This window comes from Dioscorea cayenensis, chromosome 18 (genome assembly GCF_009730915.1).
Source record: "Dioscorea cayenensis subsp. rotundata cultivar TDr96_F1 chromosome 18, TDr96_F1_v2_PseudoChromosome.rev07_lg8_w22 25.fasta, whole genome shotgun sequence".
Classification (NCBI taxonomy): Eukaryota; Viridiplantae; Streptophyta; class Magnoliopsida; order Dioscoreales; family Dioscoreaceae; genus Dioscorea; species Dioscorea cayenensis.
The window spans coordinates 14361717-14374802 of record NC_052488.1 but is presented as its reverse complement, the minus strand read 5'-3'; the positions used below and the strand labels follow the sequence as shown (position 1 = coordinate 14374802).

The window sequence follows — 13086 nt, the reverse complement described above, 5'->3', positions numbered from 1 at the left end:
ACTAGGAGTCTTTAGCCTGGACCAAAGGGTTAGATCTACACATAGGAATAGGTTTTATCACTTGGAATCCCTAGAACTCCTTACAACTTTGTACAGTGTGATGGTTTGAGACTAAGTGATTTCTCCGCCGAGACATAGTGTAAAGTTAGTCACTGTTGACCTTAGGTTTGGGACCGTGTGCTTTAGGATTTCCATGACTCATTAAGCATTAGTTAGGAAGCATAATAGTAGGTCTTGCACTTGAAATATTAGTCCTAGAGGGAGCATTGTCCGAGTACCCCACTTCCATCGATTGCTTTCCACTCACTTACTTGGGCCTCTCATTTTTGTTTCTTTTATTTCTACTTACATTACACTTTATCAACACAATCATTATTCATCTTCGCTTGGCTAAGTAGCAATTTTAGTATTTTTATTCCCTACTCCCTATGGATACGATACCCCACTCACTTGGGATTTATTACTTCGACAAACCCATACACTTGCGTGACACACGCAAGGGGCATTATTAATTGCCTTCACATGCTCTCTTGGACAGGTCTCCATGTTGCTAGGCAAACTCCCTTGAGGTCTTTCCAAAAGTGACTTCACAATTTGGCCCACTTGATTCTTTAAGTTGTATAATGATGCGGTGTGGTTGCAAAGTATGGCTTTAACCGATTGAAATCTTGTATCTGATGATGAAATAAACTTGGTCAAAGCCTTCTCTAAGTCGGTCATCCAGTTTTCCAACCATAAAACTCAATTGTCCATGTTCACGGCTTGTTGTTGTTGGAAACCCAGTGCAGTTATAGTCTTCTTGCCCTTGATTATTCCAAGAAAGGCTTGGGTGTCTCCTCCACCGCGGATTGTAGGTGTTGCTATATTGATTTCCTTGCCCTATCAATGCATTACCTACAAATCAACCTATTCCACTGAGTATGTACCACCAATAGAAATCTGGTAATCAGATGGCGCATGTCCTCCCCCACACCCAGTGCAACTCATCACGGTCGCCACTCTAGAAGAATTCAGAGTGTTTAACTTCTTGCTCAATAATTCTACTTGGACTGCCAATGATGTGACAGAATTAATCTCATGAAGTCTGGCTACCTTCTTTCTGTCCTGTGAGTTCCATTGATAATTATTCATAGCCATTTCTTCGATGAGATGTCGGGCTTCTTCATGGGTGTTGCTTCCTAAGTTACCTCCTGCTGCAGTATCCAGTAACTGCTTCGAGCTTGGGTTCAACCCATTATAGAAAGTCTGAATAATCATCCACTCGGGGAACCCATGTTGAGGACATTTCTGTAGGAGCTCCTTGAACCTATCCTTTGCCTTAAAAAGAGACTCCAATTCCATTTGCACAAAAGAAGATATTTCATTCTTGAGCTTCACGGATTTTCCAAGAAGGAAATATCGAGTAAGAAAAGCTTATATCATCTCCTCCCATATAGTGATCGATGCTCTAGGTAATGAATGTAGCCATCGCTTCACTCTCCTTTTCAAGGAAAATGGGAAGGCCCTCAACTTGATAGCATCATCCCTTACTCCATTAATCTTGAGTATGTCGCATGGTTGCTACCCGCAAGTGTACAGGGTCGCCAAGTAATACCCTGTGAGTGACACAGAGGTCGTATTCCACGGAGCTAAGGAGCTCCTATTACTCCTCCATCACTTACTTTCTAACCTTACAACTTAAACATGGTATTTCACTCTAATACATGCAACAATGCTAATAAATCACAAGTATAACAATTCCAAGGCAAGCAAGAAATCACAAGAGCAATGATGAGGATGAATAGGCCTAGGGATGAGGATCCCCATGAGGGGTCATCATGATATATGGATGCATAAGAACAACATGGCAAGGGTGATTTAGACCGATGGATCTCAAAATTTGTTCAACCCCAATCTCTCGGTGGTTAAACCCTAATCCTATACGAATAATGGCAAGGATCTCTCCCTAATCACATTCCTATGATTGTATTAAGCGAAGGAAGATCAAGCAATAAAGATACACTTAACCTAAGTCTATCGTTATAATTCGGAGGGCCAACATCCAATTTCTCAGCATGTCGATACAAGAATACCCCTTCTAGCTCATTAATGATCTAGTACATGCGAGTAGGTCACATCTACACATACAACTCAATAAAGAACTAAGGATCTCTCCATTTTATAGTTCTAGACATGAAGAACAATGAGCCAAACCATAAATCATACCAATGCATTCCAAAATAAAAGTATAGCATCCACAATACATGAAGAACCGCCCAAGGTTCACCTACATCCGGTGGCCTTGGGGGTCTAGTGTGCCATCATACAAACAAGAATCAGAAACTCAAGAAACATAAGAAATAAAAGCATAAATGGCACTCCCTAGTCCGAATGATGGTGAAGAATAACAATACCGGCCGAATGACGCTTCCTCTAGCCAAGGAATGCCCAATGTTCCTCCTCCCTTAATGATGAAGCTCTCCCCTTGAAGTTCAAGCCTGTGATCACCTCCAACCCTCAAGCTAAACTCTCCCCAAGATGATGTCTTCATTTCTCCTCTCCCCTCCAAAGTGTTGGCTGCCCAAGATGTCAAAAGTCCCTCAAAAGAGCCTTCAAATGCCCTCATATACCCTCAGTATACTCCATATCAAAACTAGCCCGCATGCTCTCAAAATAGACTCAAAACACCCTTAAAATGGCCTCCATACTGGCGGTATACCGGCTTAAAATGGCCTCCATACTGGCGGTACACTGGCACAATGAGCTCCTCATTGAGGCCGTTTGGGGTAGGCAAAAGTGCACTCCAGCTCACGTAATAGTATCCATACTGGCTCAATGAGCACCTCATTGAGCTAGTATGCCTTCAAACACATTATCCTCTTCTCTGGCTACAGTAACCATCTAGGGCTCAATCCAAGGCAGCAATGAGGCCGTATGCCATGGTTCAATTTCTGACTTAAAAACTCTCCAGGTGCTACAGTGCCAGCTACATTGTGGATGCTACAGTACCGCTGCTGCAGTGAATACACTATGGTAACGAGGCTTGGTTTTCTTCTCTTTTTCGCCCAAATCATATATTCATGTCCTCCATGGCTCCTACATGCCCTGGAAAGCAAATAATACATGATGAATTATAAAACGGGCATCAATTCTTATAAAAACACATGCTAGAAGTATAGAATACATATACTAAAATACATACATTTAGACACTTATCAAATATCCCCACACCTAAGCATTTGCTTGTCCCCAAGCAAATACATCATGAAAAACAGAGATAATGATAAGTGGCTAAATGTATCACCTCCGGCTCAAATAAATACAAGACTCTACAAGCATTGGAAGATGATAACTAGATAATGAGTTACAAAACATTAAGCACAACAAGAAGATCCTGTCTCACCTCCTATATGTCTGTGCCATGTGTGTGAACCTTGTATTTCATCCGCCCTAACCTGGTCTATCCTACTGACTTCAATCAGTACAGCTCTAGATGCTAATCACTCCACATGCAAGAGTAATGAGTCTTAAAATGCTAAGTGCCACTTCAATAAACAAGTAAGATCCATCTAAGTCCTGAACTTGAACTAAATCCCTTATCCTTTTCAAAGCCTCTAGTAGGTAGTCAACAAGATCACTAGGGATTTTATTTTCACTTCATTTCATCAAATTTTTTTTAATCGAGTCCGGCTAACATAGACTGCACAAAGAAATCTTTTTGGAAGATGCACATGTTGGTTAGGCACAAGAGCCACCCAACTACTCGATTACAGTCAATATAGATGCATTCATGCTTCATTAGCAGAGGAATACTGACATAGACTCATTTTTCTTTTTTTCTTTTTACATTCACACTAGAACATTTCTTCAGACTACTCTACACGCCACAAAACTAGGGCTAGCTCAACAAGTCTTTGAAGTTCTTAAGAGATCATTGAAAGAAAGAACTTAGAATTCTAAGGCCAAGTACTCAAAATTGTGTGTTAAGCATATCAGAGAGTTAGAGTAGTCAAGTTGGCTATTCCAAGGGCATCAACACAAGATTCAGTGCACAAGACAATACTAGAGGTGAAACAAGATTCAATAGAGTACAACAAGTATGTAACTCAAATCAATCATTAATCCATGCTAGAAGAGTCTCACAAGAATGAATAAGCCATCATGGGTAACACTAGCATGCCAACAATAACCCTAATACATACAATACACCCATCCCTATACCTAGTGTTATACATTATCCTAAATGTACACTAGTCATGAAAAACATAATAATATATGCAATGAAAACAATGGAGGAGAGTGGAACGAACTTCCCCGGTTAAATCTTGTGCACACAACAAGAGGTGACCTGAACAAAAGGTGTTGCAAGCTTTTCATGTCGGGTCTGGCTTTCATGGAATGTGGAAAGGCTCACCAAGCTCCCTTAATGCCCTGCAAGGCATAAAAGAGCATCATCATTCAAAATAAAAATTGAAATCGCATAAACTAAATACTAAGGAGTAGCCAAACACAAACATACTAGATAAAAGGAAGTAAAGTTCAACACAAGGTTGGTAGGGCATCCCCTTCCAAACTTATTAAAATCAAACAAACACACTTGTAATAAAAGTAAAGCAAAGAAACAAGCTGCAAAAATAAAAACAAGTGTTCATGCTCAGAAGTGAAAGATATCATCAAAAGGTGTTACAGATGGCGAAGTGATGGAGCAGGAAGTAGTTGTGGCCTATGAGGATGATCCACGGGAGGAGATGACAAACTGCTGGAAATGCTCTGTAAGTTGGCACTGCCCCTCTAAAATTTGGTAAATCTGTCCTCGCATCTCGCGCTGCTCATGACGGATAGCCTGAATGTCATCCTCTATAGTCTTTAATCTAGAGTCGAAGTCTGATGGGAATGAAGTGCCAGGAGAGTCCTCAGTGGGTGCTCCATTAGATTCGGACTCTGACTCATCATGGTTATGCTAACTAGATTCTCCTGTGGTCAAGTGTGAAGCAAGTCTGCATATGCCACTCTTTTTTCCTAACAAACCTATTGCTCGCAAGACAGGCACTCCAAGAGGTGCCACATCCCGGACTATAGTTATGCCTCAAGTGCGGTCCAACAAATTCATACCGCGGATTAATCTTTTGATGTAGGGCTTTGTAAAGATAGATCCTAGATGAACAAACTAACCCTGATGAATGAACAATTCAGCAACAAGATGCCCAAGATGGATAGGATATTCCTCGAGGATGTCATATATGGTGAACAAGTCAAATTGTGTAACTACACCCATGCTATCTTTCTGACCTTCAATAGAGCGTGAGATGAGAGCATGAATGTAGCTATGGAGGGGGTTCACCAAATGAGTAGCTTTCTGCGTATTTGTGGTATCACTAGGTGCTAAGGACTTCTGATTGATCGCCCGCAAGTGTACGGGATTGCCAAGTAATACCCTGTGAGTGACACAGGGGTCGTAGTATTCCACGGGGCCAAGGAAGTATTATTACTCACTCTTCATCTATTATCTAGCCTATGACTCTTCGTAGGAAGAACAAATAAAATAAAATAAACTTAACTAAGCTAATCCAATGGCCGGGTAACTAACACACATAAATAAATAAACAAGGGAGTGCCAAGCAAGAGAAGGCGGTGTTTGGACAAAGAATCACCCTAGGATTGTCATTAAGTCCCGAACTTGGATGGTTTAAAGTGTATTGACTGCATTTAAGACCTAGAGATCTCATAAATAGGTTAACCCCAATTTCTCTGGAGTTAACCCCTAATCTCATACGAGTGTTAATCGGAATCTCTTCCGGATTAACCCACCTACGATTGCAATGAGTTTAAAAACATCTCTAATAGGAATAAACCTACTATTCTTCGGCTTAAACCTAGCACTGGAGGGCTACCAACACCCGATCTCTCGGCGTGTCAGCATAAGAAATCCCTTTCAACCTTTCCTAGATCTAGTATACGTGAGTAGGTCACATCTACATATACAACTCATAGTAGAATTACGGATCTCTCCATACATGTAATTCTAGGCATGAAAGCATGAAAGATTGAATCTCAAACAACCATCAAATTCAATGAAGAACAACATTCCAAGTTCATACACAAGAATACACCCTAGGGTTCATCCAAATCCAAACACCAAAATAAGTTAATCCCTCATGACAAGGGATACTTATACAACATACAATGAAAAAAAAGACAATAAAAATGCTAGAAAACTCCCTCGACAGTCTTGATCTCCTTTGATTGATGAAGCCTTGAATGGTGATGCAATGGTGGCTTAAAACTTCACTCCAACTCCTTCTCCTATGCTCCTCTCCCTCTTGGTGATGATGTGTGCTCGTTTCCCACAAGGATCATCACCGGAAGATGGCCGGAAGGCCTCAAGGATGTGTGGTGGCGGTGACCCAAGAGGCCAAGAAGAAGTCTCCCAAGTCTCCCCCAAAGATGCCCTAATATACCCCCCAAAATGGCCCAATCAAAAGTGGTATACCAGCTCAATGAGGACCTCATTGAGCTCCTCATTGACAGTGTTCGGAGTAAGAAAATTCCACAAATGCCTTCAATCAAACAAACTCCTTTGTGGCATAGTGATCATCCTGGGCTCTATATCGGGCAGCATTGAGGCCGTATGCCATGATTCAATTCCTGTCTTGAAAACTTCCCATGTACTACAGTGGAAGCTACAGTGCTCTTGCTACAGTACATGTGCTAGAGTACCGCTGCTACATTACTTCAGCTACAGTGAATGCACTACAGTACCACGACCTGGTTATCTTCTCTTTTTCGCCCAAATCGTATCCTCGTGTCCTCCGTGGCGTTTCCATGCCCTACAAAGTAAATAACACACGATTAAGCACAAAACGGGCATCAATTCTTATAAAAATACATGCTAGGAGCAACAAATATATATACTAAAATACATACATTTAGACACTTATCAACTTCCGATATTTGCTTGCACTCATGCCAAATGGATAATCAATGCAGGGCCGATTAAGCAACGACGCGCTAATGAACTCATCATCATAAATTCCCATGTATTTTGTAAACTCCATGTGGTTCATTTCATGAATCTTGCCAAAAGCTTGGAACCTAATGGCACCTTGTCGTCGAATAAGAACACTCCTCTCATCTTGCTTTGCCTTAAATGTGCTCAACACCTCCAATGTGAGTTGGCAAAAAGTAGGTTCATCGATTTAAAATAATTCCGTCCAACCATTTTGAGCAAATAAATCTTTCACTTGCTCATCCCACCCGAGTTCTCCTAGAACATTCAAATCAATATGCCAAAAAAGTACCAAATGGTTTGGTCTTTAAATTTTCATAGCGAGACTTGTGAAGAAAACAAGAGAAACGGGGTCCTTCGGGGTTGTAAGAGTTGTTCCTCGGCCGTTTAGAAGCAAGTATATTGACATGTGGCATTCCTACATCAACAATAATTCAAGTAAGAATTAAAGGAATCCAAGAGGGTGCATAATGTGGCATGAAAATGGATAAAAACATGATGAAACTCAAGAGAATAGGATCCATATGGGCATATGGAGCCCGTATGGATACTATTCAACTTGCAAGAGGTTCCCATCAATCATGACTTTGAAAAATTTGTACATATTTTCAAGAAACTTCAAAGACATGATGTTCATACCACACAATACAAGCTAAAAGCTTGAAACAATCCACACAAAAACTCAAGAAAGCAAGAAGAAAAGAATAGAATAAATTTTTCTCATCAAGTTTCTTACCAACAAAAGCTTGAGAGCATTTGAGTTTAGCTTGAAGAAGAACACTCGATCTAATTCCCAAGGAAATGAGGAGATGATTTAGAGCAAGAAATGGTGAGATTCGGCCATGGTTTGATGAATGATGGAAGTTAGGGGTCCGCTAGAGAAGAAGAAGAATGGAAAGGAAAAAAGTGGCAAGGTTCCCATGTGACACTAGACTCCAAACGGCCTCAATGAGCACCTCATTGAGGCCGTTTGGAGTAGTGTAAAGTGATTCAAGACGTGAATGTGCCCGTTTGCATTACCCCAATGAAAGTATGGAATTGGGATGTTATTCAGGTCGAATACTGTAGCAGAGCTAGGGTTTTGGAGAGGTTCTATGGCTCCAACATCTCGCGTCATTTGAAAGAAGGTCATTGGGAGAGCTTTCGTCGGCATTGATCCGGCGAGGTGTATCCTAGACCGGACAAAGGATCCCATGCAACGAGTAGAGGACTCTCCACAAGACCATCGACACGACCATCGAGGGGGTTTCTTTATGGATTTATTGCTTTTACATTTGATTTCTTTGATTGTACTTAGCTCCATGGAGAGCTAAACCCCTAGTGGGTACTCTGGTGATTGTGAACCCTAGGATGTATTCGTTTCATTGAACTTCTTTATTATGCTTTCAATAAATTGATGTTTATTATGAGTTCTAACCTTGAATGCTTGATTGTATGAACATTTCCCCTAGAGTGACACTAGGGTTGAGAGTTCTTGTTAGTAACCTTGTGAGTGAGTGACACACCACGAGCGTTAGACAAAGTTAGGTTGGAGAGGGTTGAGAGGGTGAGTAGAGAGGTACAGGAGCGTCCTCTTTTCCCTCCGACGTGATAGATTCTACCTCCATTCCTTGAGTTCTTTGCGGCCATAATAGAGTGAATGGTCTAAGAGATGAACCTCCGCTGGGGCCTAGTTACACGTGCAATGGAGTGAAGCGTTGAGGGGATCTTAGTATCTAGGGCTTAATTGTGGCTAGGGACCTTCCTCCTGGACCAAAGGGTTAGGTCTATAATTAGGAAGCGATTTATCACTTGGAATCCCTAGAGCTCATTGCAACTTTATTCGAGTGCGAGGTTGAGAGGTTATTTAATCTCTCCTCCGGGACATGAATAGAGTTAGGCATAGTTGACCTTAGATTTGGGACTATGTATGTAAGGATTTCCACGACTCACCATTGCATTGATTAGGAAGCATAATAGAGAGTTCTTGCACTTGAAGCGATTATCCTAGGTAAAGCATCATCCGAGTACCCCATCTTTATCGATTGCCTTACCTCCTCCTTACTTTTGCTCTCTTACTTGTTGCTTTTAATTGTTGAGAACTGAATCATTGTCACACTTATCATTGTTGATACTCCACATAGCTAAGAATTGAATTAAGTGTCTTTACTCCCTACTCCCTGTGGATTCGACCCCGCTCACCCGGGATTATTACTTCAACAAACCCATGCACTTGCGGGATATACACAAGGGGATCTTGTCAAGTTTTTGGCGCCGTTGCCGGGGAGCTAGGCGTTTAGAGATACTTTGCACTTTGTTTTCTTAGCTATTTCACCACACATTCTAATTCATATCTTCTTATTCTATCATCATTCTGATTGTCTTTTTCTTTCTTTTTGGTGCAGCTCCAGGTTATGACCCAAGGGAATCCATCAAAATTGATTGAAGGAGACCCTGAGCTTGAACATACACTTAGAAGAAAAGGAAAAGAACCTGTGTAAGAACAGCATAATCTAGCTGATTTGGAAGTAGAAGGATCTGAAAACATGGCAGAACAAAATGAGAAACAATGAACACTATCCGATTATGCCAGACCTTCAGTGTTGGCGACACAATCGAGTATTGTGCGTCCCCCAATTACAGCTCAGAACTTCGAGCTAAAGTCGGCATTCATCCATATGCTGCAGCAGTCCGCACAATTCAACGGTTTGGCCGATGAGGATCCAAATAGTCACATAGAGAGCTTCCTCGAGGTGTGCGACATGCTGAAGATAAATGGTGTGATGGATGATGCCATCAAATTGAGAGCCTTCCCATTTTTCTTAAAGAGGAGAGCAAAGCAGTGGCTACACTCATTACCTAGAGCATCAATTACTACATGGGAGGAGATGGTAGAAGCTTTTCTAGCCCGTTATTTCCCCCGCGGGAAATCAGCAAAGCTTAGGAATGAGATCTCATCCTTTATGCAGTTGGAATTGGAGTCTCTATTTGAGACATGGGAGAGGTTCAAGGAACTCCTGCGAAAGTGTCCGCAACACCGATTCCCGTAGTGGATGATTGTTCAAACCTTCTACAATGGGTTGAACCCAAGTACAAGGCAACTCTTATATGCGACGGCAGGAGGTACCTTAGGTAGCAAGACCCCCGATGAGGCTCATCAATTGATTGAGGAAATGGGGTTAAATAGCTACCAGTGGAACGCTAGGTAGAAGAAAAAGGTGGCCGGTCTCTATGAAATTGATGCGGTAACTTCATTGGCGGCCTAAGTGGAGAGTTTGAGTAAAAAGCTAGATCTTATAGCTTCAAATAGAGTTGTGGCCGTGACCAATTGCACCGGTTATTATGGAGGACATGCTCCCTCCGATTGCCCAATCGTCATTGCTGATGTTTCTTCAGTTGAGAATGTTGACTTTGTAGGTAATGGAATGAGACCTTAAGGGAATCCATACAGCAACACCTACAATTCAGGTTGGAAGAATCATCCCAACTTTTCATGGAGTAATCAAGGACCACAGAAGACCATGGGGCCATCGGGTTTCCAACAACAACAACAAGCCCCTCAAGTGGAAAACAGAATTTCAGGCTTGGAAACCCGAATGACGGATTTGGAGAAGCACTTGGCTAGATTTGTTCAATCGGCAAATACAAGGTTTGAATTAGTCGAGGCTACACTTCGCAATCACACCGCCTCCTTGCACAACCTTGAAAATCATATGGGGCAAATTGCGAAGTCTCTCTGCGAAAGGCCACATGGAAGTTTACCAAGCAACACGGAAACCAGTCCTAGAGAACAAGTGAAGGCGATCACTTTAAGAAGTGGTCGTGAGGTTGAAGGGAGGCTTCCGAGTGAGAAGCCGAAAGAACAGGCACCCGAGGTTGTAGAGGTTGAGAAGGGAGTAAACAAAGAGAAAGAGGTGGCACCCCCACCTTTCAAGCCAAGAATCCCTTATCCCTCTTGATTGAAGAATGACCAAGGGGATGAACAGTATAAGAAGTTCCTGAGTTTGTTCAAGCAACTCCACATCAACATTCCTTTTGTTGAGGCATTGGCTCAAATGCCTAAGTATGCGAAGTTCCTGAAAGACCTATTAACCAACAAGAGGAAATTGGAGGAGAGTGCTTCAGTAGTGCTTGATGCTTCATGCCCGGTGGTGTTGCAAAAGAATATGCCGAACAAGAAGAAAGACCCGAGAAGCTTCATCATTCCATGTAACATCGGCAACTTAGGTGAGAAAATGGCATTGGCGGATTCAGGGGCGAGCATCAACGTCATGCAATATACTTTCTTCCAAAATCTAGGCTTGGGTGAGCCTAGGCCTACTCGGATGACTTTACAATTGGCGGACCGAACGGTGCGACATCCGAGAGACATCATTGAAGACGTTCTTGTCAAGGTGGACAAGTACATTTTTCCGGTTGACTTTGTAGTGCTAGATGTCGATGAGGATGCAGATATACCCTTGATACTTGGGAGACCGTTCTTGCAGACTTCCAAAGCATTGATTGACATGGACGGCGGGGAGCTCACATTGAGAGTTGGAGATGATAAGCTCACATACCGCCTTGCTGAAGCCATGCGGCATTCTCTCGATTTTGATGATACTCTATACTTTCTAGACACTATTGATGAAATTGTTGATGAATATATACAGGAAATGTTCAACCCGGATCCGTATGAAGGATTGTTTGACCAAGAGGAGAGCAATAAAGAAGTAATGATGCTTGGTTTGACTGAAGAAGTAACATCTACCCCGGGGATCTTGAAGAAGGTGCTCCGGAAAATGAAGAGGGCTCGGAGACGCCACCGAAAACGCAACAAGATTGTTTGAGACGTACATGAGCCAAGAAAGTTGGACGAACCATTGCTAGGTGATCGGAAGCCCGAGAGTACACCCTCTATCCTCAAGAGACTTTGCTCATCATGCTTTCAAGCCATGGGTAAGAGGGCAACCTTCATTTATGAACCCCCGTGAGGTAAGAAAGATACGTCAAGCTTAGTGATGTTAAACAAGTGCTTCTTTGGAGGCAACCCAAGTGTTTACTGTTTTCGTAGATGTTAGTTTAGTTTGTTTTCATGAATAAACTGTTAAGTGTTGGTGTTTCAATTTTTAAATGCTTGTGATGCAATTTTTATTGTGGGTTTTGCAAATTCATCGTGTGTTTTATGAAGAATTGGCGAAGGTTGGTCGTTTGAGTTCTATTTCATGTTTTTATCTGGTAAATTTTGTATATTAGGGCAAGCTCTGAGTGTGTAAACATGTTCATAATATTTCTGTAGAGCCTGCATGTTTTTTCTAAGTCATCCAGAGAAAACACACAGGCGTGTGGAATTTCCGCACGCCCGTGGATGTGTACTGTGAGCTCATCTAGAGAGGGCAAAGGGGCGTGCAGCTGCCCCTGTGGATGACCATGCGACTAGCGCACGCCCGTGGGTAATTTCTGCACGGGCGTGTGAATTCCTGCAGAGTTGGGCAGATTTTCCCGAGAACACACAGGGGCGTGGACTCGCCCCTGTGGGTGACCTTGTGACCACAAACGGGCGTGGGTAATCTCCGCACGCCCGTGCGATACTCTACAGGTTGCTCCCTCCATCCCGAGAAAACACAGGGGTGTGCGGCTGCCCCTTTGAGTTGGGCATGTGAATGTCCATGCCCGTGGGGAATTTCCGCACGGGCGTGCGTAAGACTTGATATTTTTCTCGGATGTCCAGGGAAACCACAAGGGCGTGCAGCTGCACCTGTGGGTCTGGCGCACGGGGGTAGATATTTTCTGCATGCCCGTGTGAGATCATTCTAAGTCAGTGAGAGTTTTTCCCGAGAGCGCACAGGGGCGTGCGTACGCCCCTGTGGAGCTTTTGAAGTGAGGCACACGGGCGTGGGGAATTTCCACACGCCCGTGTGGATGCACAGAACGCCAAAAGTCGCGAGTTCTGTTTAAAATAGGATGGTTCCTCTCCCTCTTCATGACTCCTTTTCAATTGAAAACACTCTCACAGTACTCTCCAAGTCCATAGCGCTAGTTTGGTGGGATTTTAGCGAAGTTTTCCGGCCAACTCTTCATTTTCTCACTCCTCCTCGTCGGTAAATCCTTTTTCATCATCTTCTTCATCAATTCGTATTTTC

General features: G+C 42.7%; 2 non-coding genes across 2 annotated transcripts; one reads left to right on the top strand and one right to left on the bottom strand.

Moving 5' to 3' along the window:
- The first annotated feature begins 1267 nt into the window (after positions 1-1267).
- On the top strand, positions 1268-1374 carry LOC120283234. The gene has a single exon (XR_005543228.1). It is a non-coding gene; the product is annotated as a small nucleolar RNA R71 (small nucleolar RNA).
- An 8526-nt stretch (positions 1375-9900) lies between these two features.
- LOC120283073 lies at positions 9901-10007 on the bottom strand. Its single transcript, XR_005543075.1, has one exon. It is a non-coding gene; the product is annotated as a small nucleolar RNA R71 (small nucleolar RNA).
- Positions 10008-13086: the final 3079 nt, after the last annotated feature.